The 6,027-nt window shown below is 39.2% G+C and overlaps 1 pseudogene; it reads left to right on the forward strand.

Annotated features, from left to right (window-relative positions):
* The first annotated feature begins 4,840 nt into the window (after window positions 1–4,840).
* On the forward strand, window positions 4,841–5,385 carry LOC102840798 (annotated as a pseudogene).
* Window positions 5,386–6,027: the final 642 nt, after the last annotated feature.

Raw genomic sequence — 6,027 nt, forward strand, 5'->3', positions numbered from 1 at the left:
GACAGCAATAGGGGGGAGACAATGCTTCTTCTGCGCTGTCCACAAGCAGAAAGAAAGCGCAACTATGGATTTTTAATTCGGTGGAAATTTAAATGTTTAAGTGGAGGCAACTCTGTGACTAGAAACATGCTAGATACTACTCCAGTCATTGCAACAACCCTGATGTATTTATTACAGACTCCATTTTACAGTTGAGAAAGATTGATTTTCAAAGAGGTTAAAAAACTTGCCAGAGTTCACAAATGTTGACAATGTATGGTCCCAAACCTAATTATCTGACTCCAGATCCTCTTGCTTGCAATGTGCCCAGTGACTGTGTCTTATCCTTTTTTTGTGTTCTTGAAATAATCAGCAATTAACTTTGGAGATATTCAACAATAGATATGTTGAAGGCTTGAATGAGTAAAATTTCTTAGAATGCACAGGCCAAGACTTCTTGATCGGATCCTAAGCTTGTTTGTTCTTGCTTAGAATGGTCTTTCTTGCTTAGCAGTCTGAGAGATCAAGAGGCAGACTGATGGCATTGGTACTCAAGCAGACGAGGCCTTTCAAGCGGACATATCTAGAGATGGCTGCAGAGAGAAATGGATAACCTCTAGAGAGAGTTCTATCATTTGGAAGTGACCTGGCCTGAATTTGGTCTTTAATAATCAGAATATGGGCTTCTGGGGGGTGAGCAATCACTCAGCAGCCACAGGAACTAGTCAGATGGCTATAAGGTAAGGGGTGGGTAGTTCATCACCACAAGGCAACAAGGCGCATTCAAGAAGATCTTCTGAACCAGCAGAAATCGTGACATTCTCTTTAGAGCCTGAAGGCTGGGGCAGAAGAGCACGCTATCTAGAAACCCCACTTTGTCAGATTTGAGATTTGGTCATATTTGTAAGGTAATAAGTTAGCTTACCATAGTTTAATGAATGCTGGCATATAACATGGAACTCCTGGGTAGGTCGATCCATTCAATACAGCCAATGCAGAACACCTCCAAATCTAGCTGCTAATTATTTCAAGAAAAAAAGGTACTGAGAAAAGGACTTTATTATGACCCACCAAGTCCCAAGTGGGCTGAACACAGGGACCCAGGTGAACACCAGACATGTAGTAGAAGTTTGTTGCAGGTGAGGGACATTTTACTCAGAGCACTTACCAAGCTTTCTTTTTGTTTGTGGGGTGAGACCTGATCTCATCCCTTGATACTGCTTACTGAAACAAAACTGTGAGAAATGGTCGAGACAAAGAGTGGTTAGGGCCTTGCATTCTGGCACAGCGAGAAGGAATGTACAAGGAGTCAAGGCACCTGGCACACTGCCTCTCCCAACACTGCCTGATCCAGGTCCCCGCTGCCTCCAAACACAGCAGTTCTCTGTTGCAGCCCAGTCCCACAAGACCATTGACACCCCTAGTCTCACACTTGTTGTTAAGTGCTGTCAAGTCAGTTCCGACTCATAGCAACTCTGTATAGGTTTCCAAGGAGCAGCTGATGGATTTGAAATGCTGACCTTATGGTTCACAGTTCAGTGCTGATCCCACAGCGCCACACCAGGAGTCTCACATTATATCATACTAAAAGCTTGGCATTCAGTGATCTCACTGGAGATGGCTCTAGTGAGACCACTGAATGCCAAGCTTTTAGTATGATATGATATAATATAATATATGATGATATGATATAATATAACATCATTGAGTGACATTGTCAGAGGGGAAGACATCAAAATGACTGTCTATAAAAGTTGTCTGCAGTGGTTCAGCAGAAATAATATTTTTAACAAAAGTATCCCTGTGGTTAAGGAGCTCTGGTAGCATAGTTGTTACGAATCAGGCTGTTAACCTCAGGGTCAACAGTTCAAAACTACCAGCTGTCCCGTGGAAGAAAGATGAGGCTTTCTGCTCTCGTAAAGATTTACAGCCTTGGAAACCCTGTACAGGGTCGCTCTGAGTCGGAACAAACTCCACAGCACATAACAACAACAACAACAACATCCCTGTAGTTAAACACTAGTCTGTCATTTTGTCCTATTGTGGTGGCTTGAATATTGCTGTGATGCTGGAAGCTGTACCACCAGTATTTTAAATCCCCACAGGATCATCCATGGTGCACAGGTTTCAGCAGTTTCCAGACATAGAAATATTAAGAAAAAGGATAAACAGACTATTTCTGAATGATCAACCACTAAAAAACTATGAATAGCAACAGGACATTGTCAGATACATTACCAAAAGATGAAAGCATTATGAAGAGCAGTAGAATGTTGTCAAATATAGTACCAAAAGATGAGCCCCTCAGGTTGAAACGCGTTCAAAGTACGGATAGGACAAGGTGCCTCCTCAAAGTAGAGTTGCCCATTATGATGGGAATGGAGTAAAGCTTTCAGGACCTTTATTTGCTGATGGAGCACAATTCTAATTGAAGAGAAACAGCTGCAAACATCCATTAATAATCAGAATATGGAATGCACAAAGTACGTATCTAGGAAATGGGAAGTTATCAAAAGTGAAATGGATTCCAACAATTAGAAAAAGAGCATCAAAGTAAGCCAACAGCCACCAGTAGATAAGCAATAATAAATACTCAAGCAGTAATAAATGTAATAGAAAACAGAAAAACAAAACAAAAAAGAACCAACAGGACAAGTAGTTGGTTATTTGAAAGGATTAAAAAAAAATTGAAAAATCATTGGCAAATCTAACAAAAGAAATGAAGATACAAATAACATGCATAAGAAGTAAAATGATAGATGTAACAACAGAACCCATGGAAATAAAGGAATAATAATAAAATACTATAAAGAACTGTACTCCAAAAAATTTGAAAATCTAGAAGAAATGAATATTTTTTTTAGAAAACCACAACCTACCAAAACAAATGCAAAATGATATAGAAAACTTGAACAGACTCCTAACAAAAGAATAAATTAATCATTTTTTAAAAAAACTCTCAAAAAAGAGAAGTTCCAGACCAGATGGCTTTACTGGTGAATTCTAACATACATACAGAGAAGCTGATGTTGTTAAGTGCTGTCCAGTCAGTTCCTACTCACAGCGACCCTGTATAGGGTTTCTGAGGACCAGCTGGTGTGTTTGAACTTCTGACCTTGGGGTTCACAGTCCAATACTGATCTTACAGTGCCACACCAGAAGTCCATACAGAAAAGAGTGGACACCAATTCTACTCAAACTTCCAAAATATAGAAAAGAATGGAAAACTCCTGAATATAATTTATGAAGTGAGCATAACCCTCATACCAAAACCAGAGAAAGATATCAATAAAACCAAAAATTACAAACAAATATTCCTCATGAACATATATGCAAAAATTCTGAACAAAATCTTGCCAACAGAATTCAGCAATATATAAAAAAATAATACATGATGACTGAGTGGGATTCACACCAGAGATGCAAGGATAATTCAATATTAGAAATACAATGAGTGTAATCAAGCACATAAAGAAAAAAAAAAAAAAAACTTTTAAAAAGGAAAAGAATCATATGATCATATTGATTGATGCCAAAAAGGCATTTGGCAACATCCAACATCCATTCCTAATCCAGCATCACAGCAACACGCAAGCCACCACAGTGTAACAAGCTGACAGATGAGTCATAGACACAGGGAGGTAGGCAAGCATTAGAGGGAATAGGTAAATAGTACTATATACTCAACCCTCAAACTAAAATGTTTTCTAGGTAGATTCATGGACAGATACACAGGCTGAGTGGGTAATGGAGGGAGAGTGGGAGTATACCACAAACATATAAGGTTTGAAAGAGGATATTTTACATGGGTACTTAACTTTCCTGCGAATAGACCTATGAATGTGGTGGAGCATACAGGGATCAAAATGATGAAAATGTCCTAGATATTATCAAGCATCTTAAGGCAGTGAGTTCCAAGCTTGCAGGATATGCTCTTTGGGTGTTTGAATGATTGCATATTCCTGGGTGTTTTGGTGTACATTAAAAAAAAAAAAAAACAGAAAAGCAGAGGGAATAGAAGCAAAAAATACAGTTGAATAATAATACATGAAGGGGATTAGAATAATTGCAATGAAATGAAATATGATAGGATGAGTGTTACACTGATATTCTCCCATGTAAACTATCACTCAATTTACAATTTAAAAAAAAGAAAGAGCATGAGTGAAGTGTGAGATCCTACCCAGAAAAGTAGTCACAGCAGAGACTGGTCACAGAGGCAATAGCCTAGAGAGATAGAGCACCTGAGGACTCTAGGCCCATGGACTGAGAAAGACTATGTGCCTGTGGGCAGGAGGCTGGCTTGCAAAAATGTGTCCTTTGAACATTTGAATGAGTATATATTTTTTGTTTTGTATGTGTACACCAAATATTTTTGCTTAGTTCACTTGTGAAAAATAAGATATAAAAGGGAAGTCACAAGGTAGAAAGAAGCAGGAGAACTGTTGTTGCAGGGAGGGGAGTGAAATCACTGATATGAAACAAAATGCATCATTGGTTGAAAGTAAGGCTGATGATCTTTTCTGTTTATCTTCATTCAATTCAAAATAAAAAGTTTTTTTAAAAAAAAGGAATTATTTGGATGGAGAACCAACAAGGGCAGACAACAACCAGAGACTGACATACATGACAACACCACCCAAAACTCAGTTTAAATATGGACGAGTCAGAGATAAACACAACTACAAGACTGAAATTAGGGGATCTGAGAGGTCAGGTTATGCTCATGACAACTACAAAGCAAAGGGAGGGAAAATATCATTACGAAGTTCCAGGTGGTGAGGAGGTCAGGTATAGTTCAGGATAAAACAGATTGCTTTAAAACGAGGAAGGAGGTCGAGTAGGGCATCGATGCAGCATCATGTTGTACCTGGAGGCTTGCAGCATAAGCCAGAAGCTGATACCAACTCTGGGAGCGCTGGGCTCCAGGCAGCACAGTCTGCCTGACTTACCTTATGATTATGACGCCCGGAGCCTCACAATAATGCCCAAATCATGCAGCTGCACCACAGCAAACACCAAGCCACCTACATGAACAACCTGACCTCCATGGAGAAGTATAAAGAGGCACTGGAAAAGGGGATGTTGCTGGAAGTCATCAAACTTGGTTTGGTTCCTTTAATAAGTTTAAGGAGAAGTTGTCGACAGTCTCTGTTGGTGTTCAAGGTTCAGGCTGGGGCTGGCTTTGTTTCAATAAGGAATGGGGACAATTACAAATTGCTGTTTGTTCCAATCAGGACCCATTATAAGGAACAACAGCCGTATTCCACTGCTGGGGATTGATGTGTGGGAACATGTTTACTACCGTCAGTATAAAACGTCAGAGTGATTTGGAATGTAATCAATTGGGAAAATATAACTGAAAGATAAATGGCTTGCAAAAAAAAAAAAAATTATATAGAGTAGGTTATGCTCTTTATGATCATTTTTGTAGCAGTTTTGTTGTCTGGTGCCATCGAGTCAGTACCGACTCATAGCGACCGTATGCAAAGCAGAACAAAACACTGCCCGATCTTGGGCCAACATCACTATCGTTGTCACGCTTGAGTCTTACAGTATTAAAATATATTATGAGCTGTTTATTGTAGCATTTCTTAAATGTTGCTTATTCAAGTACTTGATAAACAGAATTGAATGTTATGAATATCTTATTGTTTTAAATTTTTGTTATGGGCAATTGTGAAAATATTGAATGTTTTGTATGATTTAATCTTTTTATTGAATATTTTCTTCAGAGCTCAGATAGCCTGGTGGTGCCTGTGTGCCGTGGAGTCGGTTCCAACTCATAGCGATCCTGCACAGGGTTTCCGAGGCTGTAAATCTTTACGGGAGCAGAATCCCTCAATCTTTCTCCCGCAGAGCAACTGGGAGTTTCGAACTGCTGATCTTGCGATTCACAGCCTGATTCATAACCACTACACTACCAGAGCTAGGAGGTTATAATTGTCATCATGAAAATTGTCAAAAAGTTCCATCCCTAGACGGAAGAGTCTGTAGGGAAGTCTTTTTATCTAGTCCTATGGGCAATTATATAAAGTTGAATCTTGC

This window comes from Chrysochloris asiatica, unplaced genomic scaffold, assembly GCF_000296735.1.
Source record: "Chrysochloris asiatica unplaced genomic scaffold, ChrAsi1.0 scaffold00279, whole genome shotgun sequence".
NCBI classification, from domain to species: domain Eukaryota; kingdom Metazoa; phylum Chordata; class Mammalia; order Afrosoricida; family Chrysochloridae; genus Chrysochloris; species Chrysochloris asiatica.